The sequence below is a fragment of the Cervus elaphus genome, chromosome 33, assembly GCF_910594005.1.
Source record: "Cervus elaphus chromosome 33, mCerEla1.1, whole genome shotgun sequence".
In the NCBI taxonomy this organism is placed as follows: domain Eukaryota; kingdom Metazoa; phylum Chordata; class Mammalia; order Artiodactyla; family Cervidae; genus Cervus; species Cervus elaphus.
In genome coordinates, this window is record NC_057847.1 from 33,664,476 (window position 1) to 33,688,155 (window position 23,680).

At 35.7% G+C, this 23,680-nt stretch overlaps 1 protein-coding gene and 1 pseudogene across 4 annotated transcripts in view; one reads left to right on the forward strand and one right to left on the reverse strand.

The window, feature by feature from the left end:
* Positions 1-23,680, reverse strand: part of CSRNP3 (cysteine and serine rich nuclear protein 3) — a 196,261-nt gene that overhangs the window by 91,245 nt on the left and 81,336 nt on the right. The window contains exon 1 of one of the 4 annotated variants that reach the window (XM_043894615.1): positions 9,497-9,627. The exons of 2 other annotated variants lie outside the window; for them this stretch is intronic. The gene's annotated coding sequence lies outside the window, so the exon portion shown is untranslated. Of the gene's footprint in view, positions 1-7,674; positions 7,812-9,496; positions 9,628-23,680 lie in introns of those variants that run through there. One more of the 4 variants, XM_043894614.1, reaches the window with a different exon arrangement.
* Positions 17,181-17,971, forward strand: LOC122688245 (annotated as a pseudogene).

Below are 23,680 nucleotides of genomic sequence, written 5' to 3' on the forward strand. Positions count from 1 at the left end.
TGACCTCCCTACATCACAGCACAGATGCCCTGAGCAGTATTTACTACACTGCATCAGAATTACTAGTTCACCTGACTGTTTCACATACTTGACTGTACAGTTCTTCCTGAACTGAATATGTATTCCAGTGCCTGTTCAGTAAATGAATGGTCATCAATTTGGAACCTAATCCTGGATCAGCTACTAACAAGTGGCCTAATTTTAGGTAAGAGGATTACCTCCTCTGCGTCTCAGTTTCCACTTCTATCAAAATAAGGGGCAGGGCATACCTAGTAAGAGCAGGCTCTGATGCAGTACAGTCCCCACAACCAAGGAGTAAATGAAAGAAGCCTGGCCTCCATCAAACGTGGGAGCCTCTAACTGTCAGTACTGTCCTGCCTCACTGTGTGCAAACTGCAATGTCTAAACTGATGCATGCACTGCTGACAAAGGAATGGAAGGCTGTTCCACTGACTAATGCCAAAGGGGTTCTACAGAACCCCAAGAAGCTTTCCATACTACCTGTCATTGGGATTAGAGTCCACATAAGATAGCCAGAACTTGGTTTTCAATGCCTCCTAACCCTAAAAACATCGTTCATTAGTTGTTATTTGGCAACACGATATAATAGAATACATGTGGACAGAAAGCCAAACTTGTTCCCTAAAGTTAACTTTCAGGATGCATTTTCAGTTAGCAAGAGAAGAGAGACCCAACCAGGAACATGATAAGGCTTTTAAAACTGTTGAAAATGGATCAAGTGCCTGTTGTAAGCCTATTTTTCCTATGAAAAAAAGTACCAATGAAAAATTTATTTTATATGCTTCTATTAAGACTTAGTCTAATTTCTTGGATGACTGGCAAGACTTCCCACATTAGGGGAAAAAAAAGGACCACACAAATGTGAAAGAATTTAGAATTATTACTGCAGCACTGGAAGATAACATTTTTTTTTTTCCTGAGCACTTAAGTTTCTCTTCAGTTGTTTAGAAATTTTCTGACTAAATAGTAGAGTAGTCAGCATAGATCAAAAGATATTTGAGAGATATGACATCCTTTTCCTTCAGAAGAATCATAGGAATAGACTGAAGTGAAAGATCTTTTAAAAACACTTCCTTATAAAGTACCCTAAAGTGGATATCATAATAAATATGGTCAAACTTCAGGACCATACCCATCTAAGCACTGGGATCCTGCCAAAGATACTGTGCAAAAAAATAAAGATGATTTGAAAAATTAGAATAAGTAGAAAAAGCACTTTACATGTCCTTTAAAATGATCACTACCTTAGGCAAGATATAGATTTTTTTACTACCGAAGGCAGATAGTAAATAGTTATTCAACCTGAAGCTGACATTGCATGAAGCAGCAGTTAGTAAAAATAATTTAGAGAGTAAGATTAAATACCTGAATTTTCAAGTTTCAGAGAAGGTTCTCCTGGCATAAATTAAAATCATTTCACAATAGAGATAAAGCACACCAAACTCATACAATCTTTTAAAACTTGGAAACCCACTATTGAGAAAAGTTTCATCATTCAAACAAGTTTCACAAAAGCAGAATCATGATATTCCCCACTCCCCACCACCAATTTATCCAACACTTGCTACTCATGTATAGTCATCACAGAGCACTTCTAGGTATGCTACTGTTAAAATGATTTTTAAGTAAAAAAGATGTAGATATATTTTCTAGATTTCTTTGGAAAAACCTTGTGACTACATCAATTGATGCAGTATTTCTAGACATCATTCTGATACAGAGGAAGTTTAAAACAGCAGTGAGTCCATGAATATTTTTTTTCGTGATTTAAACAAATTAGCACTTTTAAGTCATGAGGCAGAACTGGAATCCTGCTCTACAACAGCATTGGATCAGCAAACGTTTCTTGGGCACCGAACATGAGCCATGCTCGCTCTATAATTGAAAGGTCCATATGTTAGGGGAAGCACACTGACTGAAACCACCCACCCTGGCCAGGCACCATAGTAACCATTTGCATGAGTTGTTTTACGACAGGAGGTCCTGGTAAGGAACACGGAACTAATAAGCCAGCACCAACCAGAAGAGTTCGGGAGAGGTCAAAAAGAGACACCACATGTCCGACCACCTCCCAGAATCCTCCTCTCTGGCATCCATCTTGGCTGAACAAGGCGTGCACCACCAGGTAGACTCTGAGTCAGAATGATCGGCTAAAGACAACCCGGAAACGAATCCCATCACCATGAAACCCAAGGCTGCGAGCCACGCGGCAGAGCTGTTCTCCTGGGTTCCCTTACCTACTGCTCTCTGCCCAGGTGCCCTTTCCCAACAGAATTTCTTGCTTTGTCAGCACATGTGTCTCCTCGGACAATTCACTTCTGAATGTTAGACAGGAGTCCAGTTTCAGGCCCTGGAAGAGGTTCCCCTTCCTGCAACACATAGTCTATGGATAAACCAGGAACTTTGGGTGGAAAAGGAACAACTAATGCCTTAATTGTACAAAGTCAACGTGGAAAAGAAAAAAATAGTAGAGCAAAGCCTTAAAAATGAAAAATATTAAAGCAACAAAGGATATAAAACAAAATTCAAAAAAAGGATATATTACTACATATGTGAGGATTTTGTGGATATTACATTTCTAGTTGGTAGGACTATGAAACCACATATATTCTGAATTTGATAACTGTGGTGGCTGCCACTTCTACTTGTCCCATCTGAATATAAGGCATCAACTGCTCAGTACTTCCTAGGTATGACCTCTCTCCTAGTGGGTTTCTATCTTTGGAAAACATGTTTTTTTTTTCATCCATTGACATTTTATCAAGAGTGTTGTAACTATAGACTTAAGCTGAACTTGTCATATGAGGACCAGGGAACCGACTCCTGTGGGTTGAAAAATATTACTAATTTATTACTATAGTTCTCACTTATAATGCTCATATTCTGTGCCAGGCATGCATCATGCCATTTTGTTTTCATAAAAGTTCTTTGATACAGACACAATTATCTCCACTTTGCAAATGAAGATGAGGCTTACAGTTTTCAAGTACCCTGTCCAGGGCCACATGGATTGTAAATGGCAGACCATGCTTTAGAAATGACAACAGGGTTGAAACTTGAAAGTAAACTCCCAAACACCATGCTATTCAGTCTTTTCACACTCCACAATATAGTGTGAACTTACACTCTTTAAAACTACATAATAAAAGCACTTACTTATCAAGAAAACAATATACAATATTTTCCTGGTTTTTCAGTTCATGAATTGCCATAGATTTACAATGTTTTGTTGTATTAGACAAAATTACCCAGGCTTGTTAAAGTAGTTCTCAGGCATTTTTAAATGCTAGTGGGCAAAAGAAGACCATGATATAGAATTTTTCCCCAGTACTTTGGACTATTCTAATTCTTACAGAATGAGAAGCAACATTTCTTCAGCTCTTCAAAAATCTCTGGAGTGTAAGAGACCACCTATTAATGGGTATGATATTAACCACTGTATGTATCTTAACATATACACTATACTAGTGAATTTTGAAGAAATAGGGATTGATGGCTCTGTTGTCTTTTCTTGTATATGATTGGGGGGAATGTTAGGCATACACACATGTGTACATGCATGCACACACAAAAACAACTAAATAATGCATTTCTAAATGAATATGTGCATTCATAAGCTTACATGGAGATGAGAGATTTCCTGAGTAATAATTAGCATGGCAGTAGAAGGTGGTGTATCTCAAAGTCCCAGGATTTAAGTATGAAATAGACCACAACTCCTGAAATTGGTAAGAATAGGTATATGCACCAGTGTTTAGTCAAACGCCACCAAGATAATTGGTCTGTGTGTTTTCTTTGGTATACCTGCTAGAAATTCCTCATTCCCTATTAGAAAAAGTAATTTCAAATCCCTGTTGGTGATTTAGTATGACAGATTCTCATTGTAGCAACAAAACTCAATTTCTCATTTATCTGGAGTTCCAACATGATTTAAATATCCTGAATGTAAGAAAAACGAAGACAAATTCTACGTTTCTGTGCTCAGTATACTACATATCTGCATGTGTCAGAAGGTCAGCACATAGGAGTGATACAGAGGGATGTTTACCTCTCCCCATTCTGCCCACCAAAGTCTAAGCTATACAGAATTTAATGTAAACTAAGTGCACATACTTCATTTTAAATTACTATCAGATAAGGAGTAATCATTAATTACTAAAATAATAAATATTAACAGGAGAAAAGAAAGAGTAAAATATAAAAGGCACATAAAGTATATTGAAAGCATATAGAGCTATATGCTAGAAAGTATATAATGGCAACACTATTTAGTACTGGACTTTCCTGTAGCTCAGATGGTAAAGAATGTGTCTGCAAGGCAGGAGAACCGGGTTCAATCCCTGTGTAGGGAAGATCCTCTGGAGAAGAGAATGGCAAGCCACTCCAGTATTCTTGCCTGGAGAATCCCATGGACAGAGGAACCTGGTGAACTACAGTCTGTGGGGTCGCAAAGAGTTGGACATGACTGAGCAACTAACACTATATAGTATTGGTATACAGTTGAGGAACAATGTTATCATTTGCTATAAGTCAGCGTAATGGTGGAAATAATTCTTATGCCATGAAGAAGGGCCTAAACTGATTTCCATTTTGCTCAACAAAGCAGAATGATATGTACCATATTTTAACTTCCAAGAAACCAATACCATTAAAGAAAAACTGGCCATTTAAGTTGTAAACTTTACATATTTGGAAAATTGGTTAATTTAGTAGATTACTTTCCAACTGTCCTAGACAAAGTATTACTATAATGTTGCCATCTGTCTAATAATATGGAATAAAAATAAGACCTTTAAAACCATCTTACAATTGTATTATCCTTATACTCTTCAACAAAATTAATACAAGTCTATTTACATTTTAGAATAGGCAATAAAAATGCAATCATTTGTTTTGACTGTTTCCTAAGAAATGCCAGTTTAAGATGAAAAAATGTGATTGTTTTGAATACTCAATTATTCTTCACATTTTTCATCTATATGTTGTAATTTTATTCTTCTTTCTTTTTCATAGGCACCAGAACTTCAGGGAAAGGACACATATATTGATAATACAACCTAAAACCTATACACACAATTTTGAGACGACAACAGTTATTTGTAGATTTTAGATTATGTTCCATCCTGCTAGACTGAGTACAACATGTTTGCCCTAAAATCTCTTCCAAGCTTACAATATGGTCTCTAGTTTCAAATGATGACAAAGACAGATTGGTAATCAGAAAGCAGGAAATTAATTTTTGAAAAATCCTTAAAGATTTTTTTGAAGTCTGATATAATACCACCTCGTAAAGTACACTGTGTACGTCCTTCAATGATTTGTTTTTACATTACTCTATTTGCTCTTAACTTTCTAAATTTAATTTCATTTGTATTACAGAAATGCATTTTTCTATATGCATTTAAGTATCCAGACCATTAACTTACTAGGTACCTGCTGCTGAGACTTGTATGGAAGCTGTATGGTTCAAGCAAATGCAAAAAAGACTTCAAAGTTTTGAGTGAATTTGCATAGAGACATAAATTCTCCAGGATATTCAAAGCAATAAATTTGCCGCAGGACATATATAGCTCTCTCGTGGCTCACGAAAGCACAACAATCCTCTTTATTTCACATTTGTCTATTACCACGTTTTCTACAAGAATCTTCACAGGCGCTACTTCTTTGCCCTCACTGTTTTTATTTCTATATTCAGAATGTGCTAATGGGTAGTAGCAGTTGCATTTACAAAGTTAATAGTATTGGACAGGCTAAATGAATTTTAAACCTAGTTCTTTCCTCTTCCCTGTGCCCTGCGTGTAACATGTGTAGAGGGCTGGTAGGTATAAACTCTGGGCATGACCTGAGCTAAAAGTAAAGAGGTTTGCTTTTCAAAATTGTTGGATAAAATATAGTTGACCGTAAGAAAGACTTTATTTGGCTGTTTGAAATACATGTATGTATGTAGTATGTATGCATACATATATAATATATACATATCATATATATTTTATATAACAACATATGAATATATAAAATATATGTAAATATGTATTTCATAAAATTATATACCTATGTATAAAACAAAAGCAACCAAATATGTTGTTTGGACCAAAGGACAGCATTTTCCATTCTACATAAAAAGGGGCAATTGACTTAAAATATACCCCCTTAAGCTGCAGTCATTACTGAAAGTTACAAAAGAGAGTTTAGAAGAAAATGGCAGTTTATTTGTCTTTACAAAACTCATACAAAATATGAGTATCTTTTCCTAATTTAATCTCAGGATTCTGGATAAATGTCAGAATGTCCCCATAGTGTGATAAAGGATGAGAATCTGGCCCTACATGACTACTATGAAGTGATTTCATAAATATTTAAAATACTTGTCCTTCACTGTTTTAAATGGCCATTCTCCTGTTTTGGTCTGCCCTCCATACTCCCTGTACCCCATTTGAAAATAAAAGATATTAGTGCCAAACTACCAAATCTTGATAATCATTATAATAAAATTAATGCCCCCCTTTTCAATGCAAAAGAAAGTAATTATCTAAACATGTACTAGCTCTTTGTAGGTAAGGTTCATAAAATTCACTCAAAATATCTTAGGCAAATATGAAAGCATAAAGCAATTTCACAACGAAACATTATTTTGCCTCTTCATCTTTCCAACTTATTTTCATACACATATAACCTATAATGTAAACAGATAAATATTTGATGCAAATTACAATAACATTTTTCCCCATCAGCATTGTAACTGCTGAATTGACACATTTGAAAATTTTAATGACATAGATTGTCTGATCATGCTGCTTTAATTAGGTTTATTTTAAAATATGCTTTTTAAATAAAAAAGCAATATGAACAATAAAAGTGAGGACACATTTGTTTGGTTCAGGTCAGACTTTACTATGATGTAATCACACATTTTACTAAAGTGTGAAATTTAGTCCATGGAAAAAGACTTTTTTCCTGCCTGTGACATTTATGAGGTTCACTTCACAATCCAGACTTAACTGAAAGGAAAAGTCATAGGAAGCTGAACATGTTGAGTTCAAAATAGCATTATCTAAAAGTTCCAAAGAAAATTAATAACAATTATGAAAATTAAAGTATTTAAAGGATGCAACCCCCAAATAAGAAGTTATTTCTTTGATAAGGTGTTTAGTAATGAAATACAGAATGAAGACTGTCCAAAATGAACCCTCTCTTAAAAGGAAATGAAAATATAACTTATTGAAACTGTCCTTATGGTATCATGAGGGTTATGAACAAAAGAACTCCATTATTTAGTTCCAGATACCTCACAAGAATCTTAGGTTCTTATTTAAAACAGATTTCTTAAATATGTGAAAATCCTCTAAAAGTTTAAAGTCTTGACATTCAACTAGATGTTTCAACCCAGATACCTCCCTGCAATCAAAAACTTTCTCCAAAATGGAATTATTTAGGATCCCCAACCCAAATTTTTTCTCTCATGACATTATTCCATTAGAACAAAACACCCACGTTTCAAATTGAGACAACATTAAGAAGATTTAATAAACTAGTTAAGGGAAGCTGAAAATCAAGAACACCCTGCCGATTTCCACAATGAATTAAAATAGCCAATCCTCATCGGTGTCTTTTATAGGAACAAAATCAGGCGCATCACGAAATCTGTCACCGTACCTGCGTGCACTTGAAACGACTACGGCACACACGCTGTAAGATCTTCACTCTGAGACATAAAGCACACTTCATGTAACTGCTGCAAAACACTGCTGCAGAGGAGCCCAGTGCATTTTTTTCGGGCAACTGATCCAGCTTTCCACCAGCCCTGTGACCTTTGAACTCCCTTCTGCCCCCTCCCTCCCCCCCTCGCTTCTGCAGTCAAAGCCTCGGAGCTGGTCTCATTTGCATAAGGCTCGGGCAGCCCTCCAGCAGCTGAAACGGAATGCTGGGTAAGGAATTGTGGAACTGCAGTTCTGCCAGAATACCTGAATCACCCGAGAACTGGAATCCGCGATGGGGGGTGGGCACCGACTGCGCCGGGCTGCCGGCATCACAGCCCCACCCCCAGCCCCCCTTGTCTATTAATGTATAAGTGTTTTTAACTCTTTGTTTTAGAGTCCTGCTTTCCCCTTCCCCACCAAAAAGAAGCTGTCAGCAGCGACTATGGTAACCAAGGAAACCCAAATAGTCAAATACTTCATTTAAATACATGTGGAAGGCCAATTTAAAATTTTCATTAACTCCTCTTGTTTTTGAAACATAGCTATTTTCCCCCCCTTGCAAGGCACAGTGCACGCATAATCAGGGACATAGGGTATTTCTTTTTGTTGTGGTTTAAACAGCATCTTACAGGCATACATTTGAGTCACTATACGAATACATGAAGTCACTGTGGTAATTCTATAAAATGTTAAATGCGCCCTAGTGCCTTAAGATCATCCTAAATGATGTCCGACAAATTAATTGTAAAGAATTTAGGTCCCACGATGCCTTTAAAACAACACAGCAGTAAAAATGTAGAGCAAAGTTAAACTGTGTGTTTTGATCTAAAGATTCATGCAGCAGTAGCGCTTGTCTCTCCTTGGCAGAGATGTTCAGTGTTGTGCTATTATTTGCTAGAGTTATTTCTTCCCTTGTCTTCCTACACACAGCAGTCTCTCTATTTAAAACACAAACTCTCTTGCTCATAAACCTAAGAAGTGATTATTTTCTAGGTACAGAAGGTCATGTATACATATTTTTATAAATACCCATGAAGGCACATATTCTTTTCTAAATGGTGAGTCAATGGAAATATGCATCATCACATAATTAATCCATTCTTCTTTTTTAAATTAAGCTAATTTGTTTTCTCCTTTAATGAGTGAATAATATTTAAGAAATAAACCGTTTAATGCAATAAAGAAATATAACATGATAAATAAAAGGCACAGATTAATGTAGATATATGCTATTTTATAGTTAAATATAAAATGCATTGTTCTGAGAGATAGCATTATTAACATTTCAAAATTTTCTTGGTTTTAAAATTTTTTATTTAAATAATTGACTATGCTAAATCTCTTGTAGTACACTAAAAGATATCAATAAATTTTGAATGATATATCATCCAATTCATAAGACACAAACTATTGCAGTACAGAATTTTTTAATTCTGGAAAAATAAATGTGAAGATTTTTATTTGAGCTATTTGTTAGTATTCTGCCATATGTTATTTCTGCATTATAGAAGGCTAGAAATTACTGAATGATTTTTTTAACCCATAAATTTTTAAATAGGATAAATAACTTTTCAGTTTACTATAATCATATAAACATTTCTCTATCACATCTGACTACACCAGCCATTTAATTGAGTTGGGTCAATTCAAGTGCATCCTTCATATTACACACTGTAAATATCTTGCAAAGTTTTTAAGGCAAAATACACACCAGCCCATCCTAATTTAAATCCAATCAAACACAAGGAAGTGTTGGAGTAATTTATAAAATCACTGACCTGTTCAAATAGCTGTAGTCTTAGTCCTTGCACTCTTTTTTCATTAGAATCCAAAATAAATTGATTAACATTTTCTAATGTGTGTCAGCATCACCGAAGGCACTGTTCTTCCTGGTTCAGCGGAATCTTCTGAAATTTGCCAGCCCTGTGTTTTATTGCTGGTACCGTATGCTTTATTGTTCAGCGACAAGAGCTTCACTCTGCACAAAGACTCATTACCTACTGCTTGCTGCACGGCATCAGCCTCACTGAGGCTGCCTATATGTGATCACATGGGAGTTTTGTCTGAGAAAGCCAGGCATGCCGCTGACTTCACTGTGTCTATGGATATTTTTATCAGCTGAGGTCTGCTAGGAGGAAGGAATAACAGATTAGGGAGCTGCTCTAAGTCATTAATGCAGCACAACTTATGGAAATCCCTTCACAAGATTTTTTTTATTATTATAGAAAACATTTGAGCAGGCATTCAAAAGAAGTTCACTAGATTTCATTTTAATAAGAAGCTGGAAAATAAGGAAGGGGAACTAAGAAAAAGCTGTTTCCCACCTTTTGCTTTCTGAAAGTACTTCTGTACAAATGTTATTAAAGAACCTTGCTGAACTGAATGATTTGACAGTATGTTTAACCTTTAGATTGCTGGTGTTTCTTTTTCTTGGCTGTTTTCGAAAGGATAAGTCATTGTTCCCCTCAAAATCGCCTCAATGAAAATCTCAGTCACTAATAGATATGATATATGAATAAAAATAGAGATGTTCTAATTACTTTTGATAAAGTAGATGAGAGAGTGTCTTTTATTGATGTATATAAGTGAGGTAGATGATTAATTTATCTTCTCAAAAGATGACACATTCCTATAAGAGCTGACTTAAAAGAACAATGAAGATTTCAATTTAAAGATCTAAAGGGCACGTGGTTCATATTAATTCTTAAAATCGCAGTAACTTATTTTAGACAGCTCACCTCAATAAAGCATATGGTTTACCTTATCTGATTTCAGTGTTAACAAGTAGTTTCAAAACTGACTACTCAACATTTATAGTAATTTTTCTCCTATGTAAATACTGAATTAATACACATACATATATACACATAGGTATAGTCAGATTATCTTTCCAAAGTATATTTTAAAATAATTACCTAAAATTATTTCTCAAAATTTGAAAATGGATAGTGGATTTCCAAATGAAAAAGCTATTTAATAATTGGAAGTTGATGAAAAAATAAACTTCTTATCTCTTTAATAATCTAAATTGAATTGGTAATTGAAAGCTTGTTTCTTGTTAATCTCAGTGGAAATCTTAGGACAAATACATGCAATGTGCAACGAACAGCACAAAAGTAAAAGTCAGAAACACCATAAATAAATATCAGAAAATAAATTTTTCTGTACAGTTAGATATATGGAACATTTTAATAATGCCTGTAAGTAATATAGTAATCCTAAAAATAGTAAATCTATATACCTTTAAACTTTTCATTAATGAGAAGTTATTTTTTGGAAATAATTATAACTTAAAATTTTTTTGTGTCAGCTGAAATTTTAAAAAATAATTTAAAGCCAAAATAGACATGTGTGGCTAAATAGCCAGTCTCTAAATACGATGATTTAACATCATTCTTTATAATATTTTTTGTAGTGTTAACATTGATTTAGAATGTTTCATGACTTAAATAAATGCCTTTTCATGGATTTTTCTTAACCTTGAAAAAATATTCAGATATGTTTCAAATGCTACCATTTTAATGCATTTGTTCCAAAATGCTCATGTTCATTTTCCCCTGCATATAAGAGCCGCACTAAAGCTAGAAAAACCTTGGGGCATTAAAATAAAAAGGAAAACAAGGGTTTCTGGCTTATAGTGTAATTCTGGGTTCTTAAAGATATGCATATTGTAGCTAATATCTTTGATGATGTCATCATATTAATGTACAAGGAAATAAACAAAAGGCAGCCATTTTTCTGTTGCTGCATCACTTCAAAAACAGTGAAATAAAATGGTCGCCAAATGGAAAAAAAGAATCAGCAGAAAACTAAGTTACTTTCAAATTCTTGGGAGAGGGAGGGGCAAAGGTTGTGAAATTAGAAATAAAAATCCATATATATGAATTTTGTGTGAATGTATGTAAATAAATAATTTATAATAAAGAACTGTAAATAAATACTAGGGATATAGAAATAGCAAGCAATTTAAACAAATTATCAGTAAAATGATATCTCCAATGGAAAGACTATAGTCTGTAAACAATGTATTAAATGTAAAAGCTTATTAAATTCATTAATGTTGAAAAAGGTATTTAAAGATGGACAACAGAGTTGAAAAGATCTAGAAAAAAACAAAATGATCATGAAACAGTAATTAGCTTCCCAGGTCTACTATTGTCTTAAATGACCTTGGTGAATGATTCTATCATCTTATGCCTTATTTGTCAAGTCTGCAAAACAGGAACAGAAAAATCTTTGGAAAACATGTCGTGGAAGTAAATAGCAATATTTTTATACTTCAGTTCTCTAAATAAGTTTTAACCAAGCATTGTCAACTAATATTAGTAAAGTAAGGAGAAATGATGTAAAATTCTAATGAGTAGTTAAGAGAATTTTTGAATGCATTATCCTAACAGCATAGATAAACAGTTCTAGTAAGTAGATAGGACTTTCTGAAACAAGAGGTGATTTTTCCCTAGTACCTACAGGAAATAAACTAGAAATGAATTTAGTAAGCAATTTGAAATGAATCTCAAAATTGCCTCAGGATTAAAACAAATTACAAAATATACCCATCCTTCCAATCAAAATTCTGTAACTTGGTCAGGGACATGACAAGAGAATTGCAGCAGAGTTTCTGATTCTCACACAATGAACAGCAATGCCTCTGCTTATATAACAAGTTCATCAGCCAAGAGTTCTTTACATTTGAAATTACCAGAGAAACACGAGATCACAGCTTAAAGAAGGAAATTCCATCCAAGATTGAAAGAAAATTTTAATTTGCTTTGTATATGAAAAGCTGTGAATTCAAAAAAGATGTGTCAATTCTTATTATTGACTCTTACTAGCTTGACTTTTCTCTAATGACAAAGAGGCATAATAGAATCATTTTGTTTGCCCCTCTTTTCTACAAAATAACTAATGCTTGTCAGAAGTAATCCAGAATGTTTGCTATCCAGTTCATTTAGTAACTTGGATATAGACACACCAACTGAATGGTCCCTTGAAAATTCTACTGCATGAAGGAAGATGAAGATTAAGATACCATCACCTGCATTAACTAGAACCATATTAATTGGCATGTATACACACACACACACACACACACACATATATATACTGGCATATACCAATACATCATGTTAGATGTACCCTTGATAAGGCTGGATTTTCAAGTTACCTTCACCCTTCTTTACAGTACATTCAAAGAAGTCAGTAAGTTGGCCACATCAATGTCAAAATCCAGGACTAACTCAATTCAATTCAACAAACATTTGAGAGTTTACTATACCAAGCTTGAGAGAGTTGCTAGGGGTATAAAAATGAAATATACACTGTACCTAAGACAATTATAATCTATCTAGCTAAAAAATAAAAGTTGCTTAGCAAGTTATGGGAGGAGTAGTACAATGGAGATATGTTTTCTAAAGTTTGACTATTTTATTGATTTAACATGTATTTTAGGTACAATGAATATAATTTCTTTTCAATATTGTTTCACAAAATCAGAAAATCATTTATCAAATGTCATATCTAGATGTCTATATATATATATATATATATGTAACATGTAATAGCTACATATTCCTGTGGTATCCTTCTCATCAAGAGGTTGAATTTAATTTCCCTTGCCTCCTTAATGATTTGTTTAACCAATAGAGGCTGCACAAGTGAATGTTTTGGAGATTCCAAGGTTAGGTCCTAAGAAACGTTAAAGCTTCCACTTCAGCCTCTTGGAGTCTCTTGAGTCTTCCAGGAGCCTTGAGTTGCCATGTGAAAGGAATAACTACACTAAGACTGTCACAAAGAAGCCACAGAGTAGCACTCTGATCAAACGATCTGAACTGAGTCCAGGATTCTGGCCATTCCTGATGCCTAACCCATATGGAAAGCCATCATGGACCCTCCACATCTACCTAGCCACCAAAGGTGTATCATGAAGTTACCCTAGTTGTCACTATGGGGCAAGAATCACTGAGCTGAGTTTTTCTCAAATTCTTGTCCTAAATAATTCATAAGATATAATAAAATGGTTGCTGTTTTAGGCACTAAGTGTTGTGGCAGTTACTCAGATATTGATAACTAGAACCTAGTTACATGTGTAGGACAGAGACAACATAATAAACATAAAAGTACAAGAAAGGGCAGTCTAATATATATGTATATATATATATACACATACATACAAATACATACATATATATATATACACACATACATGTTTCCCAGGGAGTGCTAGTGGTAAAGAATCCACCGACAATGCAGGAGACTTAAGAGACAGGGGTTCGATCCCTGGGTTGGGAAGAGGCCCTGAAGGAGGGCATGACAACCCATTCCATTATTCTTGCATGGAGAATCCCATGGACAGAGGAGCCTAGTGGGCTACAGTCCATAGGGTTACAAATAGTTGGACATGACTGAAGTGAATTAGCATGCAAACATTCAGTGAAATGGATGAATTTAATGGATTCATTAAAAGAAAATACAACTTAGGAGGGTGGAGAAAAAAGCAAAAAGAAAAAACCCCCAAAATCAGAGCATGTCCAAGCACATGAGGACTGAGTTATCTAAGAAGATTGTATTGCCAGAATGGGATATCTGAACTAACAGAGAAGAAATTGCTTCACTAGCCAGAAGAAAAGGGAATTCCCAGTAATGGTACTTTCGGAAAAACCCAGCAACAGGGGAAATAGCTTTACTATAATGAGACGAACTTTGAGGAAGTTTGGGTGGCAAGAGATTTAGGCATGTGCTGGGAGGTTAAAGGAGAAAAAAGGAAGTCTGGTGCCCGTTCTTGGAGTGCAGTGAAGCTTGAAGTGCAGAGATTGTTGCAACACAGGAGACACTGGGAAGTGACCAAGGCATAGAAAAGGAGGTATGGTCAAAGTGATGAATAAGGAAAGCAATGTTGGCAGGAGAGAAGCAAGGCAGCAGGGAGTCTGAGGAAGAGGAGATAAGAAGAAATGATGAAACCCTGGCAACTGAGGAATGAGGAGAGAGGAATCCATCATAAAGAAAGAAGGAATTTTAAATTGGTTGGATAAGCCAAGCTCTCTGATTTATTGCGTTAAATTCAACAGTTCTGTGATTTAGTTACAAATTATATATGACCAGTATAGAGCATGTAACTAGCTTTGTTAGACAGATTTAGTAATTTCATGGGTAGTTTGATTTGTATTGGCCTCAGTTTGTCTACTTTCAAATATTGTGAAAATTGGTTTACATCATATTTTGTTAACATTGTGTTTGGGAGCTTACAAAAGACTATAAAACAACAGGATCTTCCTTAAATAGATAGAGTACATAGAGGAAACCACTTATATTTCTTTCTGCCATTTGATTCCTAACTTGAAAAAGAAAAGTATGTCTTAATTCTACAAAGATTAAAAAGATAGTTACCTTTGGATAATGCAAACTAAGACAAAATATGCTCCTCCACACCCCCAAAACCACACACCGTTACCTATCAAAGTATACAAGTCTACTAGAGCTTTATTTTTCTGATTCTTCATTCTATTTGAATATTAGACTACCAAAGTAGCAGATGTTAGGTTAGCAGCCGGTGAACAGCCATGCAGAATGATGCAGGTTAAATGGTAGGTATTGCTATAATTGCTGCTGCATATACAATATGTACATAAATCATCTGAACACGGCTGCAAAGAAGTCTTTATGCAAAGTGACCCAGAGAAGAAAGTATCCAGGTTTCCCCCTACCCTTCATTCTCTTTATCAGCACAAAAGCATTAGAAAACAGCATTTATCCAGAGAAAAGAGTAAATGAAGCAAACCTCCTCTCTGAGAACACAAAGGATACATTTATTTCTTAGTGACCATCAACTTTGATTATAAAGATTTCTTTTTATGCTGAATTAGATGTCTAACATGGGACCAAAAATATGGAGTCAAACAGCACATGCAAAAGCAAACAGGAACTGAGCAGGTAAAAAAAGAAAAAGAAAACATAATAATTTAATAGGACCAGTGGCTTTTCCATGTCAATGGGAAGGTTATATCATAACTAAAAGAACTATCAGTGGTAAAGAATCTGCCTACCAATACAAGGAGACACAGGCCATGGGGGTTCAATCCCTGGGTCAAAAAGATCCCCTGGAGAAGGAAATGGCAACCCACTCCAGTATTCTTGCCTGGGAAATCCCATGGACAGAGGAGGCTGGCAGGCTGCAGTCTGTAGGTCTCAAAGTCAGACATGACCAAGTGACTAAGCATGCACACAAGAGAGCTATGACACTGCTTTGGGGTTTCAAGACACAGGAAGGAGTTTCTTATATTTTATTTCACTAACACAAGTCTATAGGTACTTGACTAAATTGAATCTACTCTGATTTATATGAGACATACAGAAATAGTTTTAGCATATTATTTACCTGAGTTCATTCATTCATTCACATATTCATTTTACATTCACTGATTACTATGTACTCAGAATCTGATTCAGTGCTCTGACAGGTTAAAGAGATGAATAAGTCACAGGCAGCAAGCTAAGTGGTTTTCCATCTAGAGGGAGGGACCTGTATAAAGAAATAGATACAACATAATGGGATACATTCTCTAATTGAAAAATGTATAAGAACATAAAAGACAGGAGTGAATAAGCTATATAAAAATAGCTAATAGTTATCAAGTACTTAACTAAGATGAAGTGTTTTATTTTACACATATAAATTGACTCATATGACAATTGCAACAAGCCCATGAGGTAAGTTACTTTTACCATCTCCATTTCATTGATGAGAAAACTAAGGAATAGGCTAGTTAAGTGACTTGTTAAGTGACTTGTCAGTTAAGTGACTGACAGAGTCAGTATCCAAACCCAGATAGTATTAGTTTAATTCAGAGTGTCTCTAGTGCTATCATGTTACTTGAGATAGTCACAGTGGGCTTCATAGAGGAGGTGATATGGGAAACGAATCTTAAGGGATGAGTAAGAGTTCTTCTGTGGAAAAGGAGAAGAGTATTCTAGGCAGAAGAGCTAAAATATATAAAGAGTCTGAGGCATGACTAATGTATATGTGGAAGAAATTAAAAACTTTACTGTGAAAATGGTGAGTTTATTTGATCTTGATATGGGATTGTGCATTTGTAATGCTGGCTTATTTGGAATTCAACTAAGAATCAGTTTGTACTTATAGGGGATGTAAAAATTGCTTGACTACATCTGTGTTTTGTTATTAGATGACTCAGGAGAATGAACTGGAGAGAGGGTCTGGGAAAAAAGGACACCAAATGAGACAGTTGAAATATCCAATAGGAAAAGGTTACAAAGCTCTGAATGAAGACAGTGGCCGCCCTAGTTATGGAAAGGAAAGATATTAAGGAAGTAAGCCAGCAGATACTTAGGTGGGGATGAGGGGGAACCCTGAATCCAGGATTTTTTATTTGGAGGACAGCATGGATGATGATATCAGTAACCAATGTTAGAAATACAAGAGGAATGCTTTTCATGCCTAGGGCAGCCATGACTTGTGGTCCCAAGAAGCACCTGAAACATGTCGCAGCTCCAGAGCATGGCATGCTGGATATACTGACTGGAGTGTATGCTCCTTATTCATCTACCAGTTCCCATAAGCTGAGGGAGCGTTTCCCCCAAATCATTTTCCTAAGGAACAGACTTAAGTATGCCCCAACAAGGGATGAAGTAGAGAAGATCTGCGTACAGAATTTCGTTAAGATTGATAGCAAGGTCCACACTGATACAACCTACCCTGCTGATTTTATGGATGTCATCAGCATTGGCAAGACTGGAGAGAATTTTCCTCTCATCTATGACATCAAGAATTGCTTTGCTCTTCATCATATTACACCTGAGAAGGCCAACTATCAGTTGTAGAAAGTAAGACAGATCTTCATGGGCACAAAAGGAATCCCTCATCTGGTGATCCATGATGCTCACACCATCTGCTACCCCGAATTCCTCATCAAGGTGAGTGACATCATTCAAATGGATTTGAAGACTGGAAATATTACTGATTTCATCAAATTTAACACTGGTAACCTGTGCATGGTGACTGGAGGTGCAAACTTGGGAAGAGTTGCTATGATCACCGACAGGGAGGGACATCCTGATTCTTTTGATGTAGCTCATATAAAAGATGCCAATGGCAACAGCTTTGCCATCCAGCTCTCCAACAATTTTGTTATTGGCACAGGCAACAGACCATGGATCTCTCTTCCTCGTGAAAGGGTATCTGCCTCAGCATTCCCGAGGAAAGAAACAAGAGATTGGCAGCCAAACAGAGCAGTGTATAAAATGATCTCTAGGTGACATGACTCGCAAAGTCTTTGTACTTAATTAAAGATATGGAGCCACTCAGTGGTAAACACTGAATGCCTAAAATGCTCCCAGAAAAAGTACAAGGCCCTAAGAACACAAGGATTCCATCCGGAGTGTTCAGTGCCTGGCAGAGGAATTCACAGACAAAATCAATTATCCGGATACACATTTCTCTCCACTCTCTCAGTGGCCTGAATAAAGGTAAAGAAAGCACAATCAACTTCACAACCAAACTTCAAATCTGGAATACCATTAATTGAACTTAATTGTGATACTCATATAAGGAAACTATATAAAAGTGTTCTATGCAGATTAAGATCATGGTCCAGATCACAAAATCTACCTCCATGCTTTATATTAATCATACAACATGAAGACATACAAAAAATAAATTAGATTTCTTCTTTAGGCAGGTGTTTTAATGAGCTTAATCCCGAGGCTTGCTATTAATGCTAGTGACTGACTTCTTTGAAAAGAGGAATGCATTTTCTTTCCTGTTCATATAGTCAGCTTCCTGTTTAGTATTCATTATTCATATCTATTTTTATCAAAGAGCACTATTACATGAAACCATGATCCAAGCATGTTTGGCTCTAATTTTTAACTCTGAGGGAAGGAAATTATACACCCTTATTGTACTGGTATATAATTGATTTCCTTGGTGGCTCAGACAGTAAAGAATCTGCCTACAATGCAGGAGACCTGGGTTCAATCCCTGGGTCGGGAAGATCCCCTGGAGAAGGGAATGGCAACTCACTCCAGTATTCTTGCCTGGAGAATTCCATGGACAAAGAAGCCTGACCAGTCCATGGGGTCGCAAAGAGTTGGACACAACTGAGAGACTAAAACGCACACATACACACACACATGATTGTTATATACACATGTGATCATAGTGTATATGTGTTCCTTTGTATTAGTGGTGTTATTTAATTCGGGTTGTCAGGCTAAAGAACCTTTCACACCTATCTTAATTTGGAACATCAACATGCCATTGAAGAAAAGCCATCAGTCTTTCAAATAAATAGTAAAAACGACTTTTGATCACAGTCTCATTTAAACTCTGTCTAGATATTCTAAGAATTTCTTACCTTGGATTAAGAATAGAAAGAACTGTAAATACATTTTATCTGAATACTGTGACTCCTGAGGGATTCCTGGGTGACTCCTGATAACTTCAGCTGACAACCAGGGATACCACAGCTATTGCTACTCTTTTGAAGCCAAAGCAAGATTTTAATCTTTGCCTCTTTAATTACTGATAGTTATCTATATGTATGCTGTCACTTCAGTTGTATTTAACTCTTTGCAACCCTATAGATGGTAGCCTGCCAGGCTCCTCTGTTCATGGGCTTCTCCAGGCAAAAATACTGGAGTGAGTTACCATCCCCACCTCCAGGGTATCTTCCCAACCCAGGGATCGAACCTGCATCACCCGCATTGGCAGGCGGATTCTTTACACCCAAGCCACCTGGGAAGCCTGATAGTTATTGATTGTTGCTGCTGCTGTTATTTGGTCACTAAGTCATGTCCACTTTTTGCAACCCTTAGGACAGCAGCCCACCAGGTTCCTCTGTCCATGAGATTTCCCAGGCAAAAATACTGGAGTGGGTTGCCATTTCCTTCTCCAGGGGATCTTCCTAGACCACGGATTGAACCTGCATCTCCTGCAGTGGCAAGCGGATTCTTTGCCCCTGAGTCACCTATGGGGGAAGCCCATATTTATCTATGAAACATGGGATTATGATGACTGAGACAAAATTGGGCATTATATTGCTACCATTTCCCAGCCATGCACAGTGAGGTGACTTTAATGTTGTCTACTGATGCTTATTACATTGTGTCTATACAGTATCTCTTTGACCCAGGAAGCCTATGACTGCATTATTTCATTTCTCCTTTATTTATTTATTTTTCCCTTTGCTTTAATTTACTGTATATTATAGCCACCCTGAAACCAGGTGGAAGCAATAAATTTAAGACTTAATAAACTACAAGTTAAGTATTACATATTACTTATTACATATATGTAATTAATATTAATACTTAATTACTTATTACATATTTATCAATGTCATAGAATATCATATAGCCATTAAAGTCAGCATTATGACTATATAAAAATATAAATGTTTAAAAATAATAATTAGTGAAGAAATTTACCAGAAATATAAAAAAACATCATTACAAGTAAAATGTATAGAAGAAGACTGGTGAGGAATTAAAGGAATTTAGGGATTATGTGTGAGTTTAAAACAATATACACACTGCAAGTTCAGTGTTTTAAGCATAAGATATTTAGAAAAGTAGAATCAAAATCATAAAAAATAGTTATCTCTTCAACATCAAGTAATAGGTGATTTTGATTTTTGACTTTGACTTTTTCTAAATTTTATAAGTGTTCTGTTTCCTGTTACCGATACAATGAAAAATTAATAATGTAATTTTTACATTAAAATTAATTATGCTAAATTAATTTAATGGTAGAAAAAGAATTTAAAATTAAGGCTATTGTTCAAACAATTTTAACTGTTGTGATTTTAAGCCTTCAGATATCAAGGAAATTGAACTCTACCTCCCACACTCCACCCTTAGGCCAGATTTGACACAAAGCCATCTGGTCTACTAGGTTTTTTAAAGATGTGATTTTTGTCCATTGATGAACAGATTCCTTTTCAACATTTTCTTCAAGCAACTACAGAGTGTGTGCTGTTTTTCTAAATTCACCTTTGAGGTACTGCAAGAATGTTCACGTATCTACTCCCAGGCCTTCTTTCCATGGCAGTGGACCAGAATGGGTGACTAGGGGCAGCCCAATAAGGTCTCAATGTGTAACCCTACTTCTGAATGAGCTGCTGGGCCTTACACTATGATACGTTATTTTACTTGCCTGGAGGAGATGGTAAGAAGAAGAAGTAAGGGCCGTAGAGTAAGAGATACATGTTTAAACTGGAAGAAGACGTTGGGATTAAAAAAAAAAAAATCTGTAGCTGGGCATTATGTAGTTCTAGTTGAAACTCAACAGCAGAAAAATTGGAAAGCCTGGGGTAAAAGCATCTAATTGGGAAAATATTAATGTATTCATACAAAATATTCCTTATGCATGAGAGTGCCTGGAAAACAAATGCCCAGCCATTTAATTCTGGCTTTCTTGGTATTCCAGAGAGACATGATGCTAGAACTTATGAACCTAATATCCCATTGTCAGTTTTAAAGTTAATCATATACTGGAAAAGTATAACATAGTTTGGGAGTTTCCCAGGCAACAATTTGAGAGGCAACTTTGAATCTGCAATGACCCATACATCTTGGCGATAAATAGGAAAATCTGGAATAGAAGCCCATTCTCGGTCCACAGGCCAGTATTAACTGAGAGATGGCCCTCTGCTTCCTTATACTCTCTTCTTTCCTTCATCAATCAGCTCTTGCTCCCCCTTTAAGACTTAGCTCAAAACTGCCCTTCCTTTTAAAACCTATCTCCATATCCCTTGCACATGGAGAGAAAAAGGCCATTCCTTTCTCTCTCTTTCACATGTCTTCACTTATTACTCTACTATCCACCTTACAACATCATACTGTAGTAATATGTTTGCATTTCTAGAAAGATACCAATAAACTGGGATTTCAAAGATAAAGGCGCCACATTATTCACATTTATATCTTTAGTGCCTCCCACAAGACTTTCACACTGGGGGATGCTCAATGCTGTTGAACAAGTTCTTGCAAAAGTGTTTTTAGAATATAGACATAAAATGTACACAAGATTTTAGATAGCTGTCTTTAGAATATTTGAATAACACTGGTAATGCACAGGTTGCTATTCAGAGGACAGAATTATTGTTTAACACAAGCTTCCAGTTTGTGTTTTCTGAGTTTGTCTCAATAGAAAACAGATGAAAAGCTGGAAAGATTGTGCACACTTCCTCCTCTCACCCATCACAACAGGGTTATGAGAACTGGATCAGACAGGATATCTTGCAATTTCTCTCCTCTAGTAGCTGTTCCACAGCTGATAACACATTTTTAGCCTTGTTAAAAATTTCTCCAACTGATAAAGCTTCTTGGGCCTTTTCCTCAAGTACCAATCATCATTACTATCCCCTTTGTCAACAGTTTTTCTCCCTTCCCTCCTTTTCTTCCAAATACAGAAGAGATATGCTTCAACTGTTGCTATGTCCAAGAGCAGGGCCTGTGATTTTGCTTGTACTTGTTTGCCTACTGTGATCTCTTTGAAGTCAGAGGTCAGTTTCTTTCAGAGTACAGACACTTGCACATCAAGAGGTATTCAGACTTTGCTAATGGGCCTTAACAAACATGTCACATTTCAGATCAACACGTCTGCCAATATGTAAGCCATTTCGAGAACACTTTTACTGTCAACAGAAGCTTTCTGTCAATTCATGACATGTGTTAAATGAAAGTATGTTAGATAGACTAAAATGTCCACACAGTAATAGTACATACAGAAGAGCTTTGTATTTATATTCGTTCAGCATTAAGTTCACAAGACTCTAACGGTCATTAACATAAGAAAAGCTTATTGAGACATTGATTGATGATGAGAACCCCCTCCCCATCAAACCTACAGCAGATGGACCAGAAGGAAAAAGGGTTTACAAAGTAGAAATTTCTTACTCCGTTTTTGTTTATTGCAACTGTCTTATTCTTTCCTCTTGAGGCAAGGGACATACTGTGCTGTGGAAAATAGTAAGATTTCAGTTTAGTTGTAGAGAATTTCATAGGACAAAAGAGATTATAAGGTGACCTGTGTTGCAACAATTTTGTAAACGTTGCTGTTAAATTTATAGAAAAAAATACAATTTTATAATATTTGCAGAGAGAATAAAACCCAAAAGGTTTCAGTGAATATATTGCCAAAATTGAAATGACTTTTTACTGAATATCAAGAGCACAGAATAAACAGAAATATCATTACTAAATTGGAAAAGTAAGAAATCATTCTTGGAGAGGGAGAAAAAATATTTCAACCATTCTCCCTTTCTGAGTCCAATTTCATATGGCCTTTTGAGGGGGTTGTGCTGGGTAACTTGAATTTATTCAACCTTTTGATGGACTTGAATTTTCTCCTGAGATGTTTTAAACATTTCTTTCATCCTTAAGTAGCCATGCAAGAAAGAAGCACCACTTGTAACTTTATCCCATTTTACTGATGGGAAAAGTAAGGCATAAATATTTCAAGGGGCCATTTTCTTAGTTTAGACTTAATGCTCTTTTCAGTCAAGCACTCTGGCTTTTTATTATTTAACTGCAGAAATGTATTTGACAAGCAATAGTCCTTAGTAACTAATATAAGGAATTAAAGTCTTTCTTTTTATATGTTAGATAAATGGATAGTGTTTAAAGGGATTCTTCCTGTTCCTAAACACACTGCATGAAAGTGGACAGCTATAACCAAATATAAAAATAATAGCATTTTTTGCTTCTCAAAAGTTTAAGCTTCAGTGAGCCAAATTATATCATAGACACCAGTGAAACAGTTTAGAGATTGAAGACAAATCACAAACGGAGTAGATCTGCAAGCCAAGCACATAACGGGAAAATGTCTGGTTCGCCATACGGACCTGAATTTCATATCTGATAAGTAGTTAGCCAAATTATACACAGACATTTTGAGCTTTGCTTTTAGATAGGACTTTATCACCTGATTACTGTGTTGCTTTTCT